Source organism: Eulemur rufifrons, chromosome 7 (assembly GCF_041146395.1).
Source record: "Eulemur rufifrons isolate Redbay chromosome 7, OSU_ERuf_1, whole genome shotgun sequence".
NCBI lineage: Eukaryota > Metazoa > Chordata > Mammalia > Primates > Lemuridae > Eulemur > Eulemur rufifrons.
Genome location: NC_090989.1, coordinates 225505025 through 225532994, shown reverse-complemented (window position 1 = coordinate 225532994; position 27970 = coordinate 225505025). Strand labels below are relative to the sequence as shown.

The following is a 27970-nucleotide window of genomic DNA, read 5'->3' as shown; positions in this document are numbered from 1 at the left end:
GAGTAGGGAAATATTTGTAGGTGAGTAAAAGATTTCTGCAAAATGATGGTGATCAGAATCTGCTGAAGTAGAAAGAGATCTTGTAGACCACCTGCAATTCTGTTCATTTTGCCAGTAAATAAACAGGAACACAGGGAAGACAAATGACTTGGCTAAAGTCACATATTGGTACAGTGGTAGCATGAGGACAAGCCCTCAGGTTCCTGACTCCCAGTCCACACTGCCACCCACCATTCCAGGTGCGGTTGAGCCTCTCTCCAAGCTGCTTTAATATTCTAGCTACAACATAACTCAGCTTTATTTCCACAATGCCGTTTATCCCTGCAACATGCCAAAACGCTTACCAATGAAAAAGTATAATTTCACAGTTAAATAAAAGGAGAGAGAATTTAAATACTGTAGGTGCATACAGAAAAACATCAAACCAAACTCAGTTTGGAGGGAGGGTTTTAGATTCATTACCCACAGACACACACACACCAAAGCTCTGTGCACCATGACCACTTGTACTGTTCTCAGATAATGTCAGGTTATCTCTATCTTAAGAGAGCCAGGATTGGGAACAATGTACAGTGTGCTCAAGTGCCATGTCTGGGGCAGAAATGCTCCCTTTACCATAAACCCTGGGGCCCAGTGAAATCATGACCTCATTTCGACATGGCTCCTTCTTCTTAATGGCTGATAACTCATGTTCGAAAATGGATTTCTTGTTTAGCTGCTTCGCATATGCTGGTGACAGGAATTCAGGCTTCAGTCCACCAGAGTACCCTGGGGCCCCCTACTGCGGACATATGGGTATCTAGACACACTCAGTTTCAGATTGCATGATTGCAGGCAGCCAAACCCCCAGATGAGGGATTTTTAAACAAGTTGGTGATTTTCAGATGAAGGATACCAGCCACAGAAGTTTAAAGTGTTCCTGTGCAACTTGGGCTGCCCGTGAAATACCAATTTTTCCTTTTTTTAGAACAATTATGTCTTTTATTTTTCCCCAGACAAAGCCGCAGACATTCTTCTCCTCCCTTCTGAGGCTTCTCTCTGAAAGAGCCAGCGCAGTAGATCACGCAGGGTTACTCCCCAGATAGGACTGTCGAACACAGGTGCATTCTGGGGCTTCAGTGTCGGGCTTAGTCTCTGATTTGTTGCAGGAAAAATACTTGCTGTAGTTTCCCAATTCCCAAATGTGGATACTTTGAAGATGGATATGATGTATTAATTTTGTGTTTTTACAGATTTATGCTCTGCAGACGCAACTACATTTTTCCAAGAAATGAAGCAAGAACTGACTTCAGAGTCTGTATGTCAGCAATGGCACGACAGTACTTGTGGGTCTTCCTGCCTCTTTGTGTCTAAAATAAAAATAAAGAGCCTCGGTTTAACCTAGAGCTTGGAAGATCCCACTTCCAAACTTCTCGTTGTCAATGTGAAAACTGAAACAGGCAACATGTAAAGCATGTGGCACAGTGTCTGGCAAATAGAAATAATTCACTTGGAGGTAAACGAGGATGTTATATAGGTAGAAAGGAGCTCACGGACTGGTGCAATGTACCAGACTTTTGAAAACTGTGAGGGGAAAGTAACTATAGTGACAATAGATTTCAATGATTAATACTAAACACAGCTTAGATGACATTCCGGAAAAAGATAATGAAAGGCTGAGAGCAATTAACAGGCAATGGGAAGCCAAACGTGAAAGTGAGAGGGCTACCTTGCTGACACATGAAGACACTCTCTTCTGCAGTGAAAGGGCAGAGAAAGCTTAGGACCAGGCTCAGAACTTAGTTATAAGAGCAGCCAACCTCCAAAGAATGTTAAATTCTGAGCCAAGGTTGGTCTGCTATTTCACGGTCAGGACCCTGGTTGGGAAACCCTGGGACCCTGACATATGGGATGGAAATATCTGCATTGGTGGCTCTGCAAATCCTGAATATTTAGGTTCTCCTAAACTCCCTGAGTCTGCAGATATGGCCTAGCACTCTCTATTAACATCTAGCACCACTAATCTGGAATGGGATCTTGAGGTAGGTATTTGATCAAAAGGCCCAGAACATTAAATTGAATTAGGGAGAGTTTAAAGATTTGGGAGTGCTCTCCTGAGAAACAGGATTTAACACCCTGGCAAGAATCCCAGGAGACAGTGTGAATATGCTGCTAGGAAGACTCTAGAAACTCAAAAGACCGTGCTGATCACTCTGAGGTTCAAACATTGAATTCTCATGTGGTTGGTGGAGGAAGGGAGTGAAAGGCAGAGGGAAATGGGCAAGCTGGAGTGGGTACGTTATGTAAAGCCAGACAACAGCAGGTTGATTATGCACCACAGGAAAACCCAGGACACACCAGTTGGTAAGGCCATAGAAATGCCCCTGCAAGAGGGACATGAGCACCACTAAACAGCTCAGGGGAGCCCTTGTCTACAGATCTGAGATGTTGGTAGGTGAAGTCATTACAGAACTAGGCTCACTGAAGCAATGGAGATGTTAAGACTCCAAACAATAGAAGTCAGGTGGTAGTGCTTGCAGTTGGAAAATAAATGTATGTGTCATTGTAATGAAGAGGAAGGTCAGAGTGGTAACCAAGGGGGACTGATCTACAGAGAGTTATTGAGATGGTATAAAGAATACAGCATTTCTACAGGCAAGATAGTCAGGCAGCCAATGGGGACACTATTCAACTTCCACCATTAGAGGAAATCAGGGATAATCAGGAGTCTGGGTGCAGTCACCTCAATAAAATGTCACAATCCCTTGCCCAGTTTCTAGAACTGATGCAGTTTTTGGGTCTAGAATCCATTGATTAATTCCACAGGAAGAAGGACTCTACTACATGATAACAAGTATGCATAATAATTATTCTCCAGTCTCTTAAAAAAAAAACCTTAGCCATTTACCCAGGTAACTGAACACTGGGGAAGGGAGAGATTCAAACATTTTTAGAATTGTTGGATATAGGTTTGGTGTCTTAGTACATCAGGCTACTATAAAAAATACCTTAGACTGAATAATTGATTAACAGAAATGTATCGTTCACAATTCTGGAGACTGGGAAGTCCAAGGTCAAAGCACCAGCAGATTTGGTGTCTGATGTGGGCCTGTTCCTCATAGATGGCACCTTCTTGCTGTGTCCTCACATGGTGGAAGGAGTAAAAAAGCTCCATCAGACCTCTTTTATAAGGACACTAATCCCATTCATGAGGGCTCTGCCCTCATGACCTAATCACTCCCCAAAGATCACACTTAATATATTATCACTTTGGGGGTTAGGTTTCGACATAGGAATTTTGGAGGGAAACAAACATTCAGATCATAGCAGTCAAAGTGGCTGGAGACCTGAAGTATCAACATATCCCCTTTGTTATAGGGGCAAGTTAATAAATTGAATCCTGGTAAAAGTTCAGCTCACAGAGGTTCCATTAGGTCCTCAAACCCATATGTTTAGTCTTTTTCCCACTCTGCGTATGTGTAATTGGGATAGATATAGCTTGTGGTCAACACAGCTCCCACAGTGGGTCCTTTGGCTCATGAGGCCTTACCTTAATGAAAAGGCCAAATATAAATCTTTGAAACTTCTCCTCTATCCACTCTCCTTGAGAAGATAATAAATAAAAATAATGTTCTATACTAGGGGGATGGCAAAAATTAGCACTACCCTTAAGATCTAAAAGATGCAGGAATGGTGGTAGCCATCACATCCTTATTTAATTTACCAGTGTAGCCCCTGAAAAAAAACAGATGTATCCTAAAAGCTGGTAAGAGGCTTCCACAAACACAACTAAATAGTATCTCCAATTGTAGCTGCTGAGCCAGATGTGATATCTCTGCAAATTAACATGACCCTGGGTACATGATATATGGCAATGATTTTACAAATGCATTCTCTTCTTTCTACATTAAATAGAATACCAGTAACAGTTTGAATTCACATGTAATGAACACTAACATACACTTATATACTCCTATAGTTTTGTTCTAGGATTATGTTAATTCTTCCCATCATCTGTCATATATAGTTTGAAAAGATCTGAACCACCTGGACATCCCACAGAATATTGCATTAATCCAGTACTTTGGTAACATCATTTTTATTGGGCTAATTACACTTATATACTCTTATAGTTTTGTTCTAGGATTATGTTAATTCTTCCCATCATCTGTCATATATAGTTTGAAAAGATCTGAACCACCTAGACATCCCACAGAATATTGCATTAATCCAGTACTTTGGTAACATCATTTTTATTGGGCTAATTGAATAAGAAGAGGCTAGCACTTTGTAGACCTTAGTACATGTGCTCCAGTATTTAGATACATTCTACAAAGATCAGTTTCAGTACATTAGTAAAACTGTGAAAGGTCCAGTGATTGTGGCATGCTAAGCCATCCAATCAAAAGTAAAGTCAAATTATTTCATCACGCTTTTCCTACTACAAAAAAGAAGGAAGAACAGTGTCTGTTAGAACTCTTCATGTTCTGACGGCAGCATAATCCACACCTTGGAATGCTACTTCGGTCCATCTAAAGAAGGCTGTTCATTTTTAGGTAGCCCAAAGCAGAAAGGGATCTTGAGTAGCAAGTTCATGATGCAGTGCAAGCATCCTGAAGACCTTACTGTATTAAAGGTACCAGTTCTGGGAAAAGACATCTTATGGAACTTATGGCAAGCCCAAAGGGGAGAACAGCAATACAGATGCCTAAGCTTCTGGAATGAGCCCATGCTATTTGCATTGGGGAATGATCCACTTTTTGAAAAACAACTTCTGGCATGCTTTGATCCCTGACAGATACAGGGCATTTGAACACGGAACATTAAATGACTATGCATCCAGAATGGCCTACCATGAACTGGGTTCTGTCAGGTCCAAAAAGTCATAAAGTCAGGCAGGCCCAGCAACAACACATGATAAGATGGGAGTGACATCTGGAATAAAGCACAAGCAGGAAAAAGGGAAGATGTAAGTCAGCTGCATGGAGCCCAGACTTCAATACCATCCACCACCATTGCGCCATTGAGATCACGGCCACAGCTGTATAGAGCAGGTAGGAGAGGTCCCTTATGAGCAGCTGGCTGAGAAGAAAAGGACTTATGTGACACAGATAAATGGGTTGGCTCATTCCATGTGTCAAAGCTGGAAGTGGATGGCTTTACTACACCTTCACTCAGGTTGGCCTTGGGAAAAAGTTGTGAGAGAAAATATTTCTAAAGGCAAAGTTTTGGAAGTGCACCTGATCATCCACTCTTCTCTGCCCTGAGAAGGGCTCCAAGATCAGGTGCTAAGACACTTCCTGCTTGAGGATTTAGGTCAGCATAGCAGGTAAGCAAGCAAGAGCAGCAGGGGGGAGCTAGCCAAGGGGAAGGGAATATGAAATGGATAGTGGAGGAAGAAGAATAACAATGTCAGAAAAGAAGTGGCCTGAAGTCTGAATATATAGACTCACAGAAAGTATAATAGTTAATAACTTGGGTGGCCGGTGAAGGATTTGGAAGGGAAAGTAGAAGACAATGGGGGTGGCATCCACATATGCCTGGGAGTAGATTCAGAGTGTGAAAATCTTTATATTGCCAATTAATGCCCATCAGAGAGTTTCTACAGCAGTAGAGACAGTAAACAACCAAATAGACAAAATGACTTGGCCAGTTCATGTCAGTCACCCTCTGTTTTTGGCCAATCTAGTTTTGGTATGATGCTCAGTTGAACAAAGTGGCAACAATAGCAGGGATGGAGATTGTCTGTATTCCAAAAGCATGGTTTCCTTTTATAAAAGGTAAACTAGAAACTAATGCCACTGAATGTCAACCTATCAAAAACTGAGACCAATGCTAAGTCCCTTATACAGTTCCATTCCTTCAGGAAATGAATAGGCCACTCGGTGGCAAACTGACTGCATTAGACCCCTTCACTCTAGGAAATGGCAGAGATTCATTCTGACAAAAATAGACACATATGTCAGGTATGAGTGTGCCTTTCTTGTCCCTGGGGACTCAATAAAAAGCACTATCCAGGGGCTTACAGAGTGATCCATCAGCATGGGGTCCAAAAAATCTGAGAATTAGACCAGGGGACCCTATACAGTGAAGACAGTGAGAGAATGTGGACCATGAAATTCACTAGTCATGCAACATAACTCACCATTCAGACACAGCTGGCCTGACAGAGTACTGAAACAGCTTGCAGAAGATACAGCTGAAGCACCAGCTCAGAAGTGGTTCTTTACAAGGATGCTGTGCCAACCTTCAGGACATAGTAGATACCTTGAACCAAAGATCTGCATATGAGGCTCTGTATCTCATAGTCAGAATACACAGGCATGTGAATCAAAGGGTAGAGGTGGTCTGCTGCTCCAGTTACCATCACTCCCAATGACTCAGGAAATTTATGCTTCCATCCTCACAACATTGGGCCATGTGGGTTTAGCAGTCCTGGTCACCCACAGCGGAGCACTTCAGCCAGAGAACACAGCTAAAGTACAATAAGTACATAGACTAAGCTACAGCTTTCATCTGCTTAATTCAGGATTTTTGTCCCAGGGACCAACCCTTATTAGAGGGCTGCTTTTATACAATAGGGGCAGGCAAAACTACTTTGGTGCCGAGGAGATCCATTTGGGTGCCTCTTGGTATTTGCTTGCCTAATGATGTAAGGAAACGGGCAGGTAAAGCAAGCCTGGCCTGAGAAGGGCACTGGGACCAGGTGTTCAAACCCATCAAGCTTGAGGGTCTGGGTCACCATACCAGGTCAGCATCTGAGACAAGCAGAGGTGCTAGCAGAGATGAGAAGAACCCTAAACAGACAGTGGAGGAGGGTCAGCAAAAGTATCTATTGTAGGCCTAAGATCAGTTGCAGCAGCAAGGACTTTAGTTTGTCCTTTTCACCTCCCTTTTCAAGTTTCCCCCAAGAAAAAGAAGCTCCTTAAAATCCTGGAAGAGCTGTCCCCTCAATGTATATGAAGATGTGAATTTGGACAGTGCAAGGGGTAGACCATGGTAGACATTGGGATGCACTACGAAGTTCTCTTTTCAAGGAAAGAATTTTGCCCCAGCTGCTAGGAATGCAATCAGCAGACAGCCTTCACCTATCAAACCTCAGCTGCAGAGAGCCACCTAGCCTGAGCTCACACCCCTTCCTGAGGCAAAGGACATCCAATGACTAATTGATGCCAGCTGTAAAGGCTTGGCCATTTCAGCAAAAGTTGAGACAATGCTGACAGGCCATGTTAGCTCTAGATCTTATCATGGGGGTGGCTGAAGTTGTCACTGGGCCTGCATAATTACCACATTTCTCCCTCTGTTCAACATCGCCTCCTTCTCTTCTAGACATGTGATCCCAAGGGCACTCTCCAATAAACATCCTGCACTCTAAAATCTGTCTTAGTCTGCTTTCTGAAGAGCTAACCTGCTCTCAAAATGCTTTCATATACGTTGTCTCATTTGCTCTTCATCGTAACCTTGTGAGCTAGACAAGGCAGATTTCATTTCACAGATAAAAGAGGCCCAGAGAAGTTCAGTGGGTTTCCAAAGTCTAACAGCTAGCTCATCAGCGACAGACCCACCAGTGGCACCCCAGACAGTTGCCTGTCTCTTTTTCTTATACCCCCATATGTGTTTTCCCCATGGAGAAGAGTCAGGCTGGGCTGCAATGTCATCCTTCTGCTGTGACAATGACATGCCTGGATCCTAAGGCTCATTCTGTCAAAGGTGCTCTGGGAGATGTAGTCACAGCACCATCAAGGCAATTTATAACCAGTAGAGAGGAAGGTTTTAATGATGTTTTTATGATATATTGGTCCTGTAAAGGCTTATTAAAAAGTGGACCATGCTAATAAAATGCAAAGGTTGTCACTTACAATGAAAAACCTGGTGATTTAGAAGTAGCGCCCAACTTCTGGATCATCTTTTAGACAATAGATAAATCAAAACAAGCAAGGGGCCATGTGCTGGGACTTGCACTGGTGACTCTGATCTCAAACTGGATGTATCTTGTCATTGAGGTTGATTGCCCCATGATGTCTAGGATCCTTAACTGAATGACGTGATATCCTGAAGCAGTGCAGTGTCTGAATTATTTTTTCTCAGCATGCCCTCAAAGGCTACATCCACACCTCACCTGAGGCTTGGAGACGGGAAACTGGAGCTGTGTGGAAGAGGAAACTCTGGGCGTGGTTGTAGGGGTGTGCCTTGAAGCACCAGCCTTAGAAGATCTGGATTCTAAACTGAGCTTAACTCCTTGTGTGACCCTGTACACATCAGTCTCTCTCTGGGCCTCAGGGTCCCTTATCTCCAAAGTGGGAAAAAACCAAAATGATCATCAAGTCCCTCCCAGCTCTGTGACTGCACGTTGCTGATTCATAGCTTTTCTGGTGTTTTCCTCTGACCTGAGCAGTTTTGTAGCTTGGGATTAGGATCAACAATGATTTCCAGAGTCAGAAGCAACAATATGCTACCCAAGGTGACTGCTGTAGAATCTAAGTTCCCTCCAGTTTTCTCACATTAAGTAGATAACCAGGAAAGTCTGGGACTGGGACTGAGAATGTCAGGGGTGATGGTACAGGGAGGTGGCATAAGGGGGTGGCTCATGTCACAGCTCTGCCATTTACAGTGAGTGGCTTGAGTAAGTTCAGCACAATGTGTGGGACTTAGTATACCCAACTGTATAATGGCAATAAAAGGATTTACACTGGAGTATTATTATGAGGAATTCAGTGAAGTCATTTCTACAAAGAACCAAGTACATAACTCGTGCTCAGTGGATATTATCTTTGTCAGTGTCTCTTTCCAGTTCTTTCAAAACTTTCAAGAGAGTGAAACAAAATGAAAACCTCTTTTTCCAAGCTCCCTGAAGGAGAATATAACAAACAGCAACCCAAGGGAAGGCATGAATCATCCCTGTAAGGATGATTTTGAAACTGTCCTCATAAAATTAATACAACTAAATTGTTAGGATTTTAGTAGAAGCATGGCTAAGCATGAACCACATTGCCCTATAGCCCACTTCCTTATAGCTGCTTCCTGCTTAAAAGTCATATAGCCCCCGTCACAAGATCCTAGCTTCTATAGATAACATCTTTAACATTAAGAAAGCTCAAGTTTTCCATCTGAGATATTTTCCAGATCTTGCATTCCAGTGGGGCCACTGATGCAGCCCGTCTGAAGACCCTCTCTGAGGAACCAACTCAGCACAGGAATGCGGTTTCTTCACCTCCCTGTCCCGTGACTTCACCCCTCACTTCCTGACTAGTCAGCAACCCCTAGCTCCTCAGCCCCCTACTCACCAAAATTCCCTTAAAATATCCAGTCCAAAACACCTCCGAGAGGCAGATTTGAGGTTCCCTCCCATCTCCTTGCTTGGCTGCCATTAGATCATTAAATTCTTTCTCTGCTACAACTCCTGCTGTGTTGGTGTACCGGCCTGTTACCATGCAACAGGCACAAACCTGGTGGTCCTAAAATAATTTAAATGTCAATGGTACCTACTGTTTAAGGGAGAAATTATTCTTGCAATCTAAGCAAGAATAGCCTCAAGTTAAATGGAGTAGTTGACTATTTGCTAGTGTGATTTTAAAACATGAAGATCACCAACTCCCCTTCTCCTCCCCCCTTTAACAACTTCTTGAAGCCTAAACATCTATCTTCTGTAATTTTCTTATTTTGGTTGAAAGCAGGGATTTATAACATTCTTTTAAGGGGCAACTATTTCATTTATTTATTTTCATTTCTGCAATTGTAAGACCAGTTGGCACTCGGTTGCATATAAAGAGAAATGGCTGGGTTTGACTAGATTAGGAAAGAGAGCCTAGCCTAATAATGGTTTCTCTCATTTCTGATGGAAATTCCACAAACCATAGAAATAAGGCATAACAAGGGACTGTAAGAGTAGTCTCATTTGGGTGGGCATGAAGGTCCTTGCTCTTCCTTCTTTCATCTTTTCTTCTTGTGAGCAGTGCTTTTAACCTTACACTTAGGCCAAAAGACAGCATCAAATATAAAGATACAGAAGAGGAGAATCTGCAAATAGAGTCAGAAGCCTGCCTATGGATGCAACAGACACACTACAGCATTCTTCCCTGGTGACAATATAAATCTAAGAGCCTTATTCTAGAAGCAGCCACAAATGGAGACACCATGCCAAAAGTGGGCTTTAAAAAAAAAAAAACCTGGCAGGAAAACTCTTTCAGGTAAGATTCTAAGGTTTCCAGACAGATGCCAATGGCTGATCAGGGACTCTAGGTCAATGCTTAGTTCCCTATTAAAATACAGATGTTCTTGAGAGGGTTGAAACCAAAAAAGATTCTTGGGAATTTTATGCCCTGACATGAAGCCAGGATTTGAGGGCAGGTTTTTGAATGGAAGGAGAAGAAGGCTTGAGAAGAAAACTTTTTAGGAGAAAAACAGAAGAGTTGAGGAAAACTGTCCATGTCAGCATTTTGTTTAGGCCAGCAGAGCCTGGAGGCATTAGGACTAGTTCTGCTGTGGTTTGAATGTGTCCCCCAAAGTTCATGTGTTGGAAACTTAATCTTCATGCAACAGTGTTGAGAGGTGAGGTCTTTAAGAGGTGATTTGGTCAGGAGGGCTCTTTCTTTATGAGTGGGTTAATGCCATTATCGCAGGAGTTGGTTCCTTATCATGACAGTGGGGTCCTGATAAAAGGGTAAGTTCGACCCCATTCTTCTCTTGCATGCATGTGCTCTCTTATCTTTTTGCATTCTGCAATAGGATGATGCAGCAAGAAGACTCTCACCAGATTCAGGCCCCTCAAGCTTGGACTTCCCAGCCTCTAAAACTGTAAGAAATAAATCGCTGCTCTTTATAAATTATCCAGTCTGTGCTATTCTGTTATAGCAACACAAAATGGACAAACACAGGAAACTGGTACTGAGAAGTGGGGCTTTTGCTATAACAAATACCTGAAAATGTGGAAGGGGCTTTGGAACTGGGTAACAGGTAGAGGCTCAATGCGTTTGGAGGAGCAGACAATTAAAAACATAGATTGCCATGAATGGTGTGTTAAGGGCAATTTTGCTGAGGTCTCAGAATAAGACATGAAATATAGGAAAAGTCTGGAACTTCTTAGAGATTACTTAAGTGGTCATGATCAAAGCGTTGGTAGAAATATAAACAGTAGAGACCATTCTGATGAGGTCTCAGATGGAACTGAGGAATAAGGTATTGGAAACTGGAATCAAAGACATCTTTGTTATAAAGTAGCAAAGAACTTGGCTGAATTGTGTACATGCCTGAGGGCATTATGGAACGCAAATTTTAAGTGTGATGAACTAGGATATATGGTGGAAGAAATTTTTTTTTTTTTTTTTTTTTTTTTTTTTTTGAGACAGAGTCTCACTTTGTTGCCCAGGCTAGAGTGAGTGCCGTGGCGTCAGCCTAGCTCACAGCAACCTCAAACTCCTGGGCTCAAGCGATCCTCATGCCTCAGCCTCCCGAGTAGCTGGGACTACAGGCATGCGCCACTATGCCCGGCTAATTTTTCTATATATATATTTTTAGTTGTCCATATAATTTCTTTCTATTTTTAGTAGAGACGGGGTCTCGCTCTTGCTCAGGCTGGTCTCGAACTCCTGACCTTGAGCGATCCACCCGCCTCGGCCTCCCAGAGTGCTAGGATTACAGGCGTGAGCCACCGCGCCCGGCCTGGTGGAAGAAATTTTTAAGCAAAATATTGAAGGAGAAGCATTGGTACTTTTAACTATATATAGCAAGATGCTAGAGGGTAGAAATGACTTAAAGATGAAATTTATAATTAAAAGACAAACAGAATGTAAAAATTTGGAAAATCCATGGCCTGGCCATGTACAGAGTGAAAAGGCATCTTTAGGAGATGTAAACTAAGAGTTTGGCCAAGAGACTGTTTGTTAAAGAGATTAGTATAGCCAGAAGATAGCCAGGTGCCATTCATCAAGAAAATGAGAGAATGACCCCAAAGGCATTTCAGAGAGCTTCAAGGTAAGCTAGGACCCTGAAGGCAAGTTTTCCAGAGAGGTGCTTACAGGAACTTAGCATTTGCTGCCCTGTACTGCCTTAGGACTTTGCTCCTAGAAGAGCACCCCTCAGCCACCCCAGCCATGGCTCAAGTAGGCCGGGTTGGGGCTCAACCCACTGCTCACAGAAGAGACAAGCCATAATCCCTGGTGGCCTCCACAGAGTGCTAATACTGAGGCACACAGAATGTAAGACCTGCGGGGACAGGGCTTCCTCCCTCTAAATTTCAAAGGACATCATGGACAGCCTAGGGGCCTAGGCAGAGATGTGTCACAGGGGCAGAGCCACCACAGAAAGCCCCCACTAGGGCAATGCCCAGTGGAGCTGTAGGAGTAGGGTCACTGAGGAGAGTCCTCACTAGAACAATGCCCAGTGGAGCCACAGGAATGGGACAACCCTTGAGACACCAGAACTATAGGGCTACCAGCATGCAACCCCAGCCTGGAAAAGCTGCAAGCACAAGATTCCAATCTGTGAGAGCTGCTGGGCAAAATCAGGGCTGTCTGGGGCCCTGGGGGCCCAAGCCCATTCTGGTGTGCCCAGGATGCACGACAAGGAGTCAAAGAAAATTAGTTTCTATATTTAAGACTTCATGTTGTTTTCCCTGTTGGGTTTTGTACTTACTTGGGACCAGTTACCCTTTCTTCTTGCCTATTTGTTTCTTTTGGATGAGAGTGTCTATCCTATGCCTGCCCCACCATTGTATTTTGGAAGTATATAACTTGTTTGGATTTCACACGTTCACAGTCAGAACTGCCTCATGATGAATCATGTCTTGAGTCTCACCTGTATCTATTAATAATTTAGATGAGATTCCAAACTTTGGCCTTTTGAGTTGGTGCTAGAATGAGTTTAAGACTTTGGAGATATTGAGATAGTATAAATGTATTTTGCATATATGAGAAGGACATGAATTTTGGGGGTCAGGGGCAGAACGTTGTTGTTTAAATGTCTCCTCTAAAGTATATGTGTTGGAAACTTAATCCCCAATGCAACAGGTGTTGAGAAGTGGGACCTTTAAAAGGTGATTAGGCTATGAAGGCTCTGCCATCATAGATAGATAGATGAATAGATTAGTGCTATTACTATGTGAGTGGGCTAGGTATCACAAAAATGGGTTCCTGATAAAAGGATAAGTTCATCACCCTTCCTTTCTCATGCACATGTGCTCTCTTACCCTTCTGCCCTCTGCCATGAGATGTAAAGCAAGAAGGCACCCACCAAATATGGCCCCTTGACTTTGGACTTACCAGCCTCCAGAACTGTAAGAAATAAATCTCTATTCTTTATAAATTATCCCATCTGTGGTATCTGCCATAGCAACACAAAATGGACTGAGATGATTTCCTTAGTTGTTGTTTCCATGGAAGCCATTTACTGCAATGGCTGCCATCTGGCATCCATATGGGACAGTGGGATAGGGAAGGACTTCCAAGTCCAGTAAGGTTAAGAAACATTCAATAATAACATAGCTAGTATACTGGGGAGGCAGAGTTACGACCCAGGTTTGTTTCCTCATCTGTAAAAATAACATCTCCTTCACTGAGCTTTCACAAGGATTAAATGAGGTAACACAAAATGGCACCAGCACTGAAACACTGCACAACTCCACATATACTACAATGTAAATGGTGTCCCCTGCAAATAAGCATCAACTTATTTGCCCAGAAGGCTTCTCTCAGTGTTTGGCACATAGTATGTGCTCAATAAATGTTAGTTTTTATTTCTTTTTAGGAAGCTTTTAGTTTCTTTATTTCTGCCAGAATTTGGAAGAGCAATTTGTCTTCTCAACATAATAGAATCAAATGTGTTGAAACTTATCTTTTTCTGAAGAAATTTCTTTTGAGTTCAGTCTTACTCTTCCCCTACTGGTCAAACCATGTGAAGTCCATTTTATTTTTGGCTGTCTTCACCCTGACAATGTGTTTGACATTCTTTAATTAATTAGTTCCCTTCTAACTCCTGCATGTTGGGACCTGCTGGCCAACTTTGGCACGTCTTCCAAGCTGGTGACCCTTGGGTGTTGTGTGTCTGTTTTGTGATGGGTGTAACCTGTCAGCACTTCCCTTTCAGGAGCTTTTTCTTCACCTTTTGTGTCTGTTTTCTTCTTCCATGACAAGATCTGGCAGAACCTCATTCTTTTTCAATGGGATTCCAAAAAGCACACTAACTATCCAATTACTTTTCTGATTACTGCAAGAATAAAAGAGGTTTAATCCCACATTGAAAGCCAAGCTATATACTGACTATTGACATTGGAACTGCAAACATTGGCAAAGCTATTAAGAGAATAGCAGATTGTGGGTAATATTTTATCTTTGCCTAAGGGGATCCTTAAAAGATATTAAGAGAGGGTGTATTCATGAGAATGTATCAGGAGAGATCAGGTTTAAGAAAAAATGCTATTTATAGCAGCCATCCTGCCATAGATATAGCAACCTTTTCTAAATTCTTCTTATACCCCAGCTGCCATGTTGGGGCAACATAAACACAAAAAGTAGATCATGAAAGGGGAAAATCAGGAATTCTGTTACTTATGAATTCATTCTTCAAGATTGGCTCAAAATTAACCTTCTCTGTGACATTTTACTTCTCACAGTCAATAAGTGACCCTAAAAATCCCATAGTTCTTTGTACATATCTCTATTTTGGTTTTTAAAGGTAAATTATTTTATTTTAAGTATTTGTTAACATGCCCATGTTTCCTACTGTACTATAAATGCTCTGAATCACATGTTTTATTGATAACTATATTTCTGGCACTTAGGAGAGTTCCTGACACATGACAGGTACATAATAAATGCTGAATGAATGGATGGATGGATGAATGGTGAATTGAATTCTGGGTACATACTCTGTTCCATTTATGATCTGCTATGGACACAAATAAGTACCACACTCTAGTCAACCATTACTAGGGCCATTCTGCTGAAATGCAGCTGGACTTTGGGAGCCTGCAGGAGAAAAGCTGTAAAGGTTCCTCAGGGCTGTGATGTGGTGGAGTCTCTGCAGCATGTCACGTGACTTGGACATTCAACCAAATAGAACTGGATCCTCCAGCAGGTGGCAAAATAATTTTATTGCTAGAAAGGACTGTCAAGCATTTACTCCAGACTTTTCACTATATGTACAAGAAAACTGAGTCCCAGGAAAATAGAGTACCAAGTTTAATTTTATATAGTTACTTGATGGAAGATCTGAGACTAAGACTCATATATCCTGATTACCAGAATGCATTTGTTGTTGTTGTTGTTGTTGTTGTTGTTGTTGTCATCACCATAATCTGTCCAGGCTGCTATAACAACATCCCATAGACCAGGTGGCTTATAAATAGCATAAGTTTATTTCTCACAGAGGTTGGGAAGTCCAAGATCAAGGCACTGGCAGATTCAGTGTCTGGTGAGAGCCCACTTTCTGGTTCGTAGATGGAACCTTCTAGTTCTGTCCCCATGTGGTGAAAGGGGAAAAGCAGCTCTCTGGGGTCTTTTTTATAAAGGCACTGATCCTATTCATGAGGGCTCTGCTCTCACATCCTAATCACCTTCAAAGGCCCCACCTCTAAATACCTTCACAGGAGTGACTGGGTTTCAATATATAAATTTGGGGGGGGGAAACAAACATTCAGACCACAGCAATTGTGGTAAAATATACATAATGTAAAATTTACAATTTTAACCATTTTAAGTGTACCATTCAGTACCATTAAGTACATTTACATTGTTATGTAACCATCACAACCATTCTTCTCCAGAACTTTTTTATTATCCCAAATTGAAGCCCTGTATCCATTCCTCTTTCTCCCTAGCCCCTGATAACCACTACTCTACTTTATTTCTCTCTGAATTTTTACTATTCTAGGTATCTCATGTAAGTGGAATCATATAACATTTGCTCTTTTGTGTCTGGCTTATTTCACTTATCATAATGTCTTCAATATTCATCCGTGTTGTAGCATGTATCAGAATTCCATTCCTTTTGGAGTCTGAATAATATCTCATTGTATGTATGTATACACCACATTTTATTTATCTATTCATCTGCCAATGGTCATTTGGGTTGTTTTCACATTTTGGCTAATGTGAATAATGCTGCTATGAATATCAGTGCACAATATTTGTTTGAGTCACTGCTGTCAATTCCTTTGGACTCAGAAGTAAATATACTCAGAAGTGGAATTGCTAAAGAAAAGTGCTTTCTTGATTGCACCATGCTGTCTCCTCTCCCAGGCAGGCTGGAGCCCATACTGATTTCAATATGTGATTTATCCTCCTTTATCTTAAACATTTAGTAGAAGATTTCTGGATCTAGGTCTGGGTTGCATTTCAGTGAAATTATTCAAGTATGTCCTGAGCCTCTACTCTGTATCAGGCTCTGTGCTAGGTGTCTAGGGCACACAGGTAGTAAGACACAGTACCAAACAAGTGGGAGAGAATTCAGGTAAACAAACATAACACGTGAGATATGGGCAATAGTACAATACACTGAATGGAAGAGAGGAGGGAATGATTGATTACATTGAGTTGTGGTGGGAGCATTTAGCAAAGTTGGTCAATAAAGTCTTCAAAGTCACAGAGATGACACTTAAGTAGGATTTTTAAAAAATAAATAAGAATTCACCAGTAAAATAGGTTGAGAAACTGCATTCTCAAATAAGAGAGTGTGAAATGCCATGGTTTATAGTTTAAAATGTCTAAAGCATAAAATGGGAAAAAGTAAAATCAGCAGAAAATGAGCCTGAAGAGCTAGACAGAGGCCAAGCCATGAAAGCCCTTAAATGCTATGTTAAGGAGCTTAAATTTTACATTTTCCACTTTAGGCAAGAGGAGCTACTGAATGACTTTAACAAAGAATATGCCACAGTGAGACTAGTGCTTTAGAGAGATCACTCTGGTGTCCATTTGGGCTGATCAGTGGAAGAAGGGCCAGTCAGGTGTAAGGACTGTTACTCTTTATAAGAATCCAAGCAACAGAGAATGAAGGTCTAGCAGTTGCAGAGACGATAGAGAACCCTGAGATCTAGGATTTGGTGACTTATTAACTGATTGTGGAAGAGAGGAGGGAAATTGGGAGGGAAAATAGTTAACGATGATTCCAAGTCTATTGGCTTGGTAAATATGCTATTGGGTAGAGCTACTCACTGAGATAAGAAAATCAAGAGGAAGAGAAGGTTGATGAATGAGAATAATGAGTTCATTTTGGGGTATGTTGACTATGGGATGCCTTTCAAGATGGGAGAAGATTAGTAAGAAGTTGGAAGTTAAAAATATAAATATTGAGCTCAAATGGGTTCATTTGTAAGAAACAAATTGCTCTAGCTACTTTACTCAGCAAGGGAATTAATAAAGGAAATTAAGTGTTTATAAAATCATTGGAAAGGCTGGAGGAGCAGGATCTAAGTTGGATTTTCAGGAATAATGCCGAGAAAATGGCTGTAGAAATAATGTGCCAGGAAAGCTACACTTGCCATAATAATTAGGAGGCTCAATTAAGTAACTTGGAAGCCACCACTGCTGCTGCTGCAACTGCCTCTTGCCATATAAGAAGTCAGTAACTGGATACTAAAAAGCTGCTGCAGAGAAACCCAGTGCTTCCATGATTGTGTGTGCCAGCAGTGACAATCAAAAGTGGCAAATAGATGGCCTTGGCCTCACTTTTCCTTTTAAAACTCACATATTTTCTTGGCTGTAGTGGTGGTTACACAGCTGTGTGAATATACTAAAAGTCACTGAATTATACACTTTACATGGGTGAATTATATGGTGATGTTAAAGTCGTACATATTTTCTAATGGGCAAAACTTATTCTATACCCTGAAACCTAGCTGCAAGGGAGTCTGGGAAATGTCATCTTTAACTTTCCAGCTTCTACAGTATAGGAAGACACAATAGAAAGACATTAAAGTGAATGTGGAACAAACTAATCTTTGGTTTCTAAAGGAGGTGGATGAGTTTTTTCAATGACAGCTTACCAAAAAAAGGAGGAGAAGGGAAAGGGCAAACAAAGATCTGGAATGCCAGTACTTCAACAATATAAAAAAAATAATATAAGGAAAAATGATCAAATGGTAAATGAAGAACCAAGAACACACTGTCCTGTAAACCAAAAGTAGAGATTCAGAAGAGAGGAAGGGCACAGAAGTAATGAAAGTAGCACCAGTTCTTAGGCAGGTAGACTGGGCAAGCCACTTAACCTCTTTAAGTCTCTGTTTCTTCATCTTTAAATGGAGATGATAACAGTAATACTTGTTCTACCCACTTAACTGTTTTCTGGAAGATCAAATGGACAATGTATATAAAATTGAATTGGAAACTGTATCTTATTCAATCATTGTTCATTGTGATTATTTCAAAAAGAGATGTGTAGCAGCTACTGCCAATACATTCCTTAAGGTTAAGATATTTTCCTAATATCTAACTGAACAAAAAGCCCTCCTACACTAATTTGACCATTTTGTCTCAGAAGAAATGAAGAATGACTGCTCACAGTTACCCATATGCCATCCAAGTTTGTCCATGAAGACTGTCATAGAGCATTCTTCTCAGCCAACAGCTCACTGCAAAGATCTGAGAATTGATTGACAAATAGAAACTAACTGCTTCCCACAACAGTCCTCCACGGTCATGATTAGGTGAAAGACACAGGTTCACAAAGCCAGCAGACGCATGGAGCCTGGCTCCCACTCTCACCCTCAGGTCCCATCATACCCCTTCCTGCTATCTCATTTACCAACTCTCAAACATCGACAGCCTGTGTGCTTAGGAGTGGGATTCCAATCATCCCACTTCTTAAGGCACTCAGTTGCATTTGTAACACACCAGCTGTTTCTGAGAACACATTCTTAATATAGGAACAGCAAGAAATTCTGCTGTAGCTGTCCCAAGCCATACCAGAGTGCTATCATGGCAGTAACATCTTGAGGAAGAATAAAAATCAAGACTGAGTCTTTAGGGAACTTGTCTAATGTCTCTCTCTGAATGTCCCTTTTTCCCTGAGTTTGCTCTCATCATAGAACGCAGGCTTGGGGGAACAGGATCAGGTAAAGTGGGATTTGGCCACAGTAGAACATGGTACAGAAAAATCACATAAATCCCAAGCAACATGCCCATGAGGAAGAAAAATCAACAGTGGGGATTCAGAACTGATTATACAGTCTGTGTGTCAGAAGTCCCGTATAGAGTGGCCACAATGCATTTGCTATTTCAAAGGCCCTCGTTATGAAAAGGAAAGTAGAGTAGATTTTTGGTCTGGAAATATGGATTTTTTTCCCATATAATCAGAATGCACTATTCATCATAAGGATGACTTGACATTTGTTGATCTTTCATTATGGGAAATATGGTATTTAAGAACGTGGACTTTGGAGCCAGGCTGTCTTGGATTATTGGATTCCTGGATCTGCCACTTTCTACCTATGTAAATTTAAGCAAGTTATATGACCTCTCAGGACTCCATTTCTTCATCTTTAAAAGAAATAATTCATGTAAAGTGCTTAGCACAATGTTTGTCCCATATTAAGCCTACTATAAATGTAAGCTCTTATTATTCATACTTGCAATTTTGCCTTAAGAGTGCTGTATAGTATCTTTAAAACATTTTATTTATTTATTTATTTATGTATGGCATATAAGCAAAGAGGAGATGCTCTTCTTAAGATTATTAATATTCTAAACCAAATTGAATGGTAGCAAAAGCATGTCTAATTTAATCTTACTTTCTACTGTTGAACACTTACTTTGTATTAGTGTTCACAAATTGGCATATCCTTCTAGGGGGTCCTTATATAAACTGATGACCCTGCCTGTCTTCTTTGGCAAGGTGAACCTGTTCAACCAAGAAAAGCATTGGTGATGTGGGGAAAAAAAGGCTTGCTAGCAACAAAAGATGAGTATCAGGGAGGGATGGGAAAAGTATGTTGAAGTTCTCAAGATATGAAATTCCTGAACTGTTTTTAACCAAAAGAAAAAACTTTGACTTATATCACCTTTGTATGAGATAAATGCTAAACCAGTAAGGTATTCCATTAAAGTTTCTTTTCTGAATTTGGTTAGAGTAAAATATTAAGTAGATTACTCTGATAATGAGGTGTTTTGTTTTATTTTAACTGAGAGTTATCTTTTGAAAGTTGCTCTTTTGATTAAATACTTGGGATATCAAAGATTTGAACACATTTCAGACTCTGGTCATTCACTTCATTCTCCTAAAATTTGAAAATTGAGAAAATTTGAAAGTGTACATAACAGAGTTCCCATCTCTTGAAGTATTTTCAATTTCTGGTCCAGCATAAAATAGCATTCCCTTGCTGGACCTGGACCCAGCTGGCCTTGCTGTGCCCATTCTCCCCACAGCTGGGTCTGGAAGTCCACAAGGAGCTGCTGTGTTCTCTACAGCAGGATCAGGCTCCTCAGGGAAGCCATGACCGGCTGACTGGGTATGATCTGAGAACTCACCTATTTCCTAGGCCCACTCCAGAAGAAACAAATGTCCTAGATTTACATCAAGAGAGAAGGTCTGCTCGGATTACAAAGATCCTAGAGGGACTCCAAATACAATTTCCACTTAGTTATAGATATCGAGAGCATTTCATAGAAAGAAGATCTTGAAATCACAATTCATATACAGAGAACTTCAGATCAATTCCACAATGCACTTCCAACCCATTGGAAGAAGGGTGCTGCTCCTACCCCTATTTCCAGCATTTTTTATCACATTGCTTTATTTATCAAGCTGCTTTACTTCGTTCACAACACTTACCATTTTTAAAAATTATTTATTTATTTACTTTTCAAATTATTGGCTTTCCCTATTAGAATGTAAGCACCATGAAAGCAGGCTCCTACTTTATGATAGTCACCATTACCCCATCCCTGGCATTTATAACACTGCCTGGCACAATGTAGGCAGGCAATACACATTTTTTTAAATAAATGGGTAATATTCATCCACGTACCTGACTAAACTGGAATGGTTTTATTTTTATGACCTAATGTAGCTTAAGAGTAGAATAAATTTACGAATGTATAAAAAAGATGTAGTGTATATACATAATGGAATATTATTTAGCCATGAAAAACAGAAGGAAATTTTGTCATTTGCAGAAACATAGATGGATCTGGAGGACATTATTTCAAGTGAAATAAACCAGGCACAGAAAGACAAATATTGCATTTTGACACTCATGTGGGAACTAAAAAAAAATTGATCTCAAGGACATAGTGAATAGAATGGTGGCTACTAGAGATAGGTAAGTGTGGTGGGAAGGGGTAATGAAGAGGTCTTGGTGAAGGGGTAATTATGTTAAATAGAAGCAAAAGGTTCTAATGTTCAATAGTGCAATAGGGCAACTATAGTTAACAATATTATATTTCAGAATAGCTAGAAGTTGTCAAATGTTCCCAACATAAAGCAATGATAAATGTTTCAGGTGAATCATGTCCCAATTACCCTGCCTTGATTATTATATGTTATATACTTGTATCAAAATATAATATGTACTCCATAAATATGTACAATTATGTATCAATAAAAAAATTTTAAAAAAGTACCACTTGGAGAGATTTTTCAAGACAGAGCTAAGTGTCATATTAACTTCCTAGAGAATTAGTTTTGAAACTAATATACTAGTTAGTGTAGATGAAGATCATTTTGGCACACCTCTTAGATAATTTAAAAAATACCTTATATTAATTTCTTTCTTTCTTTCTTTTTTTTTTTTTTTTTTTAGAGAAAGACAGGCTCTCACTCTATGCTCAGGCTGGAGTGCAGGTAGTGGCACAGCATGATCATAGCCCACTGTAACCTGAACTCCTGGGCCCAAGTAATCCTCTTGTTTCAGCCACCTGAGTATCAGAGGGGACTACAGGTGTGCACCACCACACCTGGCTAATTTAAAAAAAATTCTTTTTGTAGAGAATCAGTCTCACTATGGTGCCTGGGCTGGTCTTGAGCTGCTGGCCTCAAGTGATTCTCCCACCTTAGCCTCCCAAAGTGCTGTATTTCAGGCATGAACCACTATTTTAATTTCTTAAACTAGTCTAGTAGATTCTTAATCTTTGAAATAGTATTCAAAAATAAGTACCAGTGAAAAATTCCGGCATAGAGAAAATTATGAGTTTTGTTTACAAAATCTTTCAATACTAGGCTGATTGATTTTTTTATCCTTTTCTGTTAATTTTTTTTCTTATTGGCATTTGGGAATGGCGGTATCCATCTACAAGATTTTAAACAGACTATACAATGCATGCACGTTTGTAATAAAAATTAAGAGTATGTAAAAAAAAAGTAGAATAAATTTAAAAATTTCATATTTAAAGAAAATGATATTTTTCTAATACAACATTAGAAACAATAGCTTAGAAGGCCATGGTGTGCAAATAATTTCTGAAAATAAAAATACTTTATGTACTTTTCATGGTCCAGAATCCAGAGCCCAAAAAGAGAGATGTATTAATTAGGATAAATAGTGCTAATTGCTAAAAGGTATAAACCCCCAAATCTCAGTGGCTTGACATGATAAGAGTTTTTTTCACACCCATGTCAGAAGCTACAATGGGATGGAGGTGTGTGTTCGGGTAGAGGGGAGAAGGGCACGGTGAGGTCTCTGCTCCATGGGGTCATTCAGGGACCAGGATCCTTAGTCATGTGATTCCACATCCATTAGGGCCTGGTTCTCCTCTGCATGCACCCAGTGGAAAGGGAAAGCACACAGATGTAGGACACGACATCAGCGCTGGAAATTAGCCAGAAGATAATCATGTGGCTCCACTTAACTGCAAGGGAAGCTGGGAAATGTGTTTCTAGAATGCAAAGGAAAGAGGGTTTGCTGAGCCCACTTAGGGTGCTGGACTCTTTCCGTTGCTCACCTTGACATTTACTCTTCAGCCTTCCTGAAGGTAATATTTCCCTTTAAGATCCTGAAGCTTTTGGCTGGTCCTTCAGAGGGCTCCACTTTTTAAAAAATAATAACTAACCCTAACTGAAAGGTTAAAATTTAAAAGGTCATTGATGTTTTTCCTTCAGTATCCCAGATCTTGTCTAACGGTAAGACCAGCACCAATTAAAAAATTATTTACTGAACTTATAACGGTGGGCACCGCTGACACGTGGGCATCAGGGCAGGGGCAAGGTAAATATTGATGTCAGAGCTCATCATGTTCTTCCAGGCTTTGAGATTATCACTGGGCTTTGGAGGACACGGTCTCCTAAATTGTAAGCAAATTTTTGTTATTAATAGGCTGCCTTTAACTGTATGGATAAGTGTAGGTTTCTGTCCGATGATCCAAACACGCCTTTCCTCACCTCGTGAACATACTGACTGACCTGAGCAGCTCACAGTGAGAGCCAATAGCCCCTCTGGCACCTTAGACAGCACAGCAAAACAAGAAGGGGAGGGTGCAGAAGCAAATTAGTGTCTCACTGCATCAGCTACCCTTAGGAAAGCGAGAGCAACACAGACATGTCAGGAATAGTGAATTGAACTCAGACTTGATCTTTGAGAACAAGGACAGTGCACCGTGAGGAAGGACAATGAAGCCTTTGGATCTCTATGTTCCAGAGCCTGTGCTGGAGGCAAGCTGTCCAATAAACCTGGCTCAACATTTCAAATGCCCATTGGCCCCTTTGGTTTCAGAAAGTGATTTTGTTGTGATTTTGCTTCTTAAGTGGGTAAGGAGCTGAGTGGCAGCAGCCAGACCCTCAAGGAATCTGAATTCCTACCAGAGAATGACCAAGATTGGCACCTTGCAGGGCGGGGCTCATCACTTCCTCTCACTGGGCTTGGGGCCCTGCAGGCACCCATTTGACGACACCCCACCAGGCTCAGCTTAACGCTGATTCTACCCTGTCTTAGCAAGGATGCACCAAATTGTAAGTGAAATGAACGAAGGAGAGAGGCAAACATTTGTAGGGAGCTTCTGTGTTTGCTAACAGCAACCACTTTCCCCATCTCAGCCTTGTGCAAACCCTGTCTAGTTTCTGTACCGTACACCTGAACTCTCTCTGTCATGTCCACCGTCTGCGGTGTGGCTGCTGGACTTTTGTTAGAACTACACATTGAAATTATCATTTTCCCCCAACACACACCCCCCACATCTCTAAGAACCTGAGTGTTGTGTGTCCGTGAGCAGGGAGGTAGTGAGAGGCTGAGGCTTGTCCAGCCAGCCTGCATTTTTTCAGTGCTGCAGTGCAGAGAGAGTCTGCAGTTACTGGGGTAGCCAACCTCCGCAGCCCCTGACATGCTTTGCTCCTCTAGGAGACAGTAATACATTACAGGTGTTATAACTTTTCCTCAGAATCAGACTGCCTGGGGAACTGTAAATCTAAATCATGGCTGCCCTCAGGAAACCTGTGGGCCTGTAAACACAGTGAAATGAGTGAGATGAAAGCATCCGAGGGAGAAAATGAATTTCAGGCATCCCACTGAAGTCTATTTCATTTTTACAGTCTGGTCACCCCCCTGTGGCGGGGGCAGCGCCTGGGAGGAACGGGCTGCCTCCTGACTGACAGCTGACAAGTGAGGCTCCTCCTAGAAGCCTTGGCTCTGGGGCCTAATAAAGACACAAGAACCGCAGCAGATTCTGTGTCCCTGGCACCACTCGAAGTGCCACCTGAGATGCCGCCAAGGCCATGGCAGGTTTTCTTTCTGAGAGGCTGGGCTTGCCTGAACAGGCATTTGTAATCAAGGCCATTCTTAAAACCAAAAGCAGAACGGAGCGTTTGGGGGGGCGGGGGGAATATGTGAAAGGGAGCAGAGGGGGAAGAGATAGAAACATAAGGAGGAAAATGAGGGAAAGAGAAATGAAGAGAAGTGCCTCCCCGGAGAATCCCCAGATGCTGGTGTTTCAGTGCAGAGTCCCAGGCACCCGCAAAGGGGTGGCAGCTGGCCAGAGCGAGGCTGCTCGGAGTAGTGAGCTCACCACCTTGGATTTCAGCAAGCATAAAGCAAGACCTAGGAAGTCATTAAATAATAATAATACTATTTTCAATATGACAAGCTCAATGTCACAACAGGCAAACCACATTCTTCAGCTATAAATGGGGCAGAGAGCTCAAAAGCTGTCACCTAGGAGAATGATGTCACTCTCAAAGGGGGAAAACATTTGGACCCAACTTCCCTCTGATTTTCGCAACTGTTAATTTTTAACATAAATCCAACCAAATTGCCTTCTGCAACATGGACTATTGATTGATTGACTAAATGGCTAACTGAAGTCAATAAGAAAGAAATTAGCTCGGTGTCCTCCCTATTATGGATGGGTGAAATGCCAAATGCTTATAATAATGAACCTGGAGTCTCTTTTCCTGTTCCCATGGAATTCTACAAAGGATCTGAAAGTGATTTTCAAATTCTTAGTAAACCTCCCAAACTAACATTTTACATGCTTTGGCAATGACTGCAAAACTGTGAAGGCCTGTTTTTAGAAAATCACCTAGACTAGTTTGTAGTGTAAATAATATTTTAAAGCGTTGGAAATAACGCCTTGGTATTTCAACTTCCAGATTGTTGCTGTAGAGACAGTAGAGTGTAATGGATACGAGCCTAGACTTTGGAGCCAGACGGTCTTGGATCAGATCTCTGCTTTTTCACTTTCTAGATGTGTAATCTTTGGCAAGTATCTGCACATGTCTATGCTTCAGTTTTCTCCTCTGTCAAATGGGTATAATAATAGCAGCATCCTCAGTGAGTTAAAACATATAATGTACGTAGGAAAAAGCCTCATATTGAGTAAGCAATAAATATTACCATTTGTATTGGAAGTGAAATTTCTAAACATTTTTATTTTGCTTTTCCATAATACTGACACTATCTAATTATGATAGATGGCTTTTTGTCTAAGCCAATGTTTCCTGCTTAACAATCCTGCTAGGAAACAGGTACACACAGGTCTCAGTTTTGCATTATGCCTTATTAGCCAATGAAATTTTTTCATTGCTGGGAGAAATTTCATTCATTCCTGAATGAGAGGAGGATTTCTGTGGACCCTCCTCCCTGAAGCTTTCTCAGACTGCTGCAGGCAGCTTCAGCTGCACTCTTTCATCCTCCAGTGTTTCCTTATACATGTCTAGAACAGAGTTCTTCTCATGTCAGAATGTGAACTGATTCCCTAGTACTCAACAGGGCAGGAATCTCATCTGGTGCACCTTTAAATTCCCAAGAACTCCTTGGGTAGGAGGAAAGGGAAGAAAGCTACTGAAGGAAAGCACATTATTTCACAGGGGAAGATAAACTAATGGACTAACAGACTTGTTAAAGATTCTAGTGAGAGCAAAGACTTGAAGTCAAGTCCTTACTAGCTACCTTTCCAGATGATTCACTGATTTTTTTTCTTATCCTTCAAAAAACAAATACTATGCTTATGTCATAACTGATTAAAATGTATCCATTTTAAAGCATACCTAGTTTTCACATTTGTTTTCATGTTATCTTTCCTCCAACCACAGGGCAATTATTACCATTACACAAATGATACTACTGAGGATTACACATAAAATAGCTGCCCCAGTCACAAAGGACATGACAGGGTTTGAGTGTGAGTTTGTCTCTAGATCTGATATCCTTTTCTTCATACCTCTAAGCTAATATTCATTTCACTGAATATGAATCAGAAATGAGATCAGAACACATGTAAACTTTGATTTTCAGTATGGGAAGATAAAACTTATTTTTGTCTCCTGGGACAATTTAATCATTCAGATTCCTTTTAAATTCAACTTCTTTTTCCAGTTTCTTCTAATATCTATAAACATGAAGTTTCTAAAGCAAAATAGCATTTGACAAGAAGAGAAAGTCTAGATAACAACAATGATAACTAAGGAACACTTACTACATGCCACACTCTGTTCTAGTATTTCCCATGGATTAATTAATTTAATCCTCAGGTATTTTTTTCAGATGGGTATATCAAACTTACAGTAATTATAATTCATCTCTATTTCCACGATCATATTGCATGTCACATATTTTCAAATACTTCAACAGAGCAATAGCAATATTCTTTAATTATCACCTCATCTCACAAACTGGTCACTTGCTGACAAGAGTAGTGTTTCACGCAGAGTGGTAAGAAAAAAGTTCAGATGTACAAAAGTGTCATTTCCAACAAGTTGTTTGGTCTGAAAGTTATTTTCCACTTATTCTACAAGTCAAACAAGGGGAAGGTGAAATAAATGCCTAGAATCATCCAGGGATCACTCTCCTTTGCAGACACTAATATTAATTCCAGGTACTTGTTCAAATGAAGGAGTAAATACATCATTGGGACAGAGGCTGGGAACACATAGTGTTGGTACAGTGTTTTTCTTTTTCTACTTTTCCCTTATGTTCATTTATTGTCCTTTCTCTGGATTTCTCTTTCTTGGTGCCATGAAACAAATCTCTCCTATATTTCAAATGTAAAAATGATGGGGGAGAGTTTTCTGATGAACTTATTACTTCACATTCTTACATGAGAGAGAGAGAGAGAGAGATTACTTACTTCAGTGTTTACAACTTCAAATCAGACCAGTTCCCAGAATCAGCAAAAGTCTCGATCCAAAAAGGGTTTCTCCTCCTTCCAAACCCATTTTTCCCAACCACTATGAGAAGCAATTGCCTTCAGACTGTAATGTTTCAGAGAGTAAGCAAAGAACGAAGCTTGTAAATACAGAAAGCAAAGTTTCCATTAAGTTTTCACAGGGTGAAGTGTTAGTCCAGAACCAATATTTACTTTCTCTGAAATATTTGGGAAGGGAAGCACCAGGAGATGAGGGAAGTTGGTGAAAACTACTAGGAATGAAATGCAATGGTGAGTTTCCATGATTGTTTTCATTATTTTAAATCATTCTTTTGTGAAGAGATTTGCTCTTAAAAGCTGGCAGATTTTTTCTGACTCACTTAAAATCTTCAACACTGGACACTTTAATATTTCATCCTTGTTTGCGTCACCCCCAGGGCCATCTAGAGCATACTGTGATGCAAAAATTCTCAACACATAATTTGAAGATGGGTGGA

At 40.8% G+C, this 27970-nt stretch overlaps 1 long non-coding RNA gene across 1 annotated transcript; it reads right to left on the bottom strand.

Moving 5' to 3' along the window:
• Positions 1 to 222: 222 nt before the first annotated feature.
• LOC138387238 (uncharacterized) lies at positions 223 to 27557 on the bottom strand. The gene is made up of 3 exons (XR_011233928.1): positions 27456 to 27557; positions 4833 to 4914; positions 223 to 1349 (listed from the first exon to the last, which is right to left on the bottom strand). It is a non-coding gene; the product is annotated as an uncharacterized lncRNA (long non-coding RNA).
• Positions 27558 to 27970: the final 413 nt, after the last annotated feature.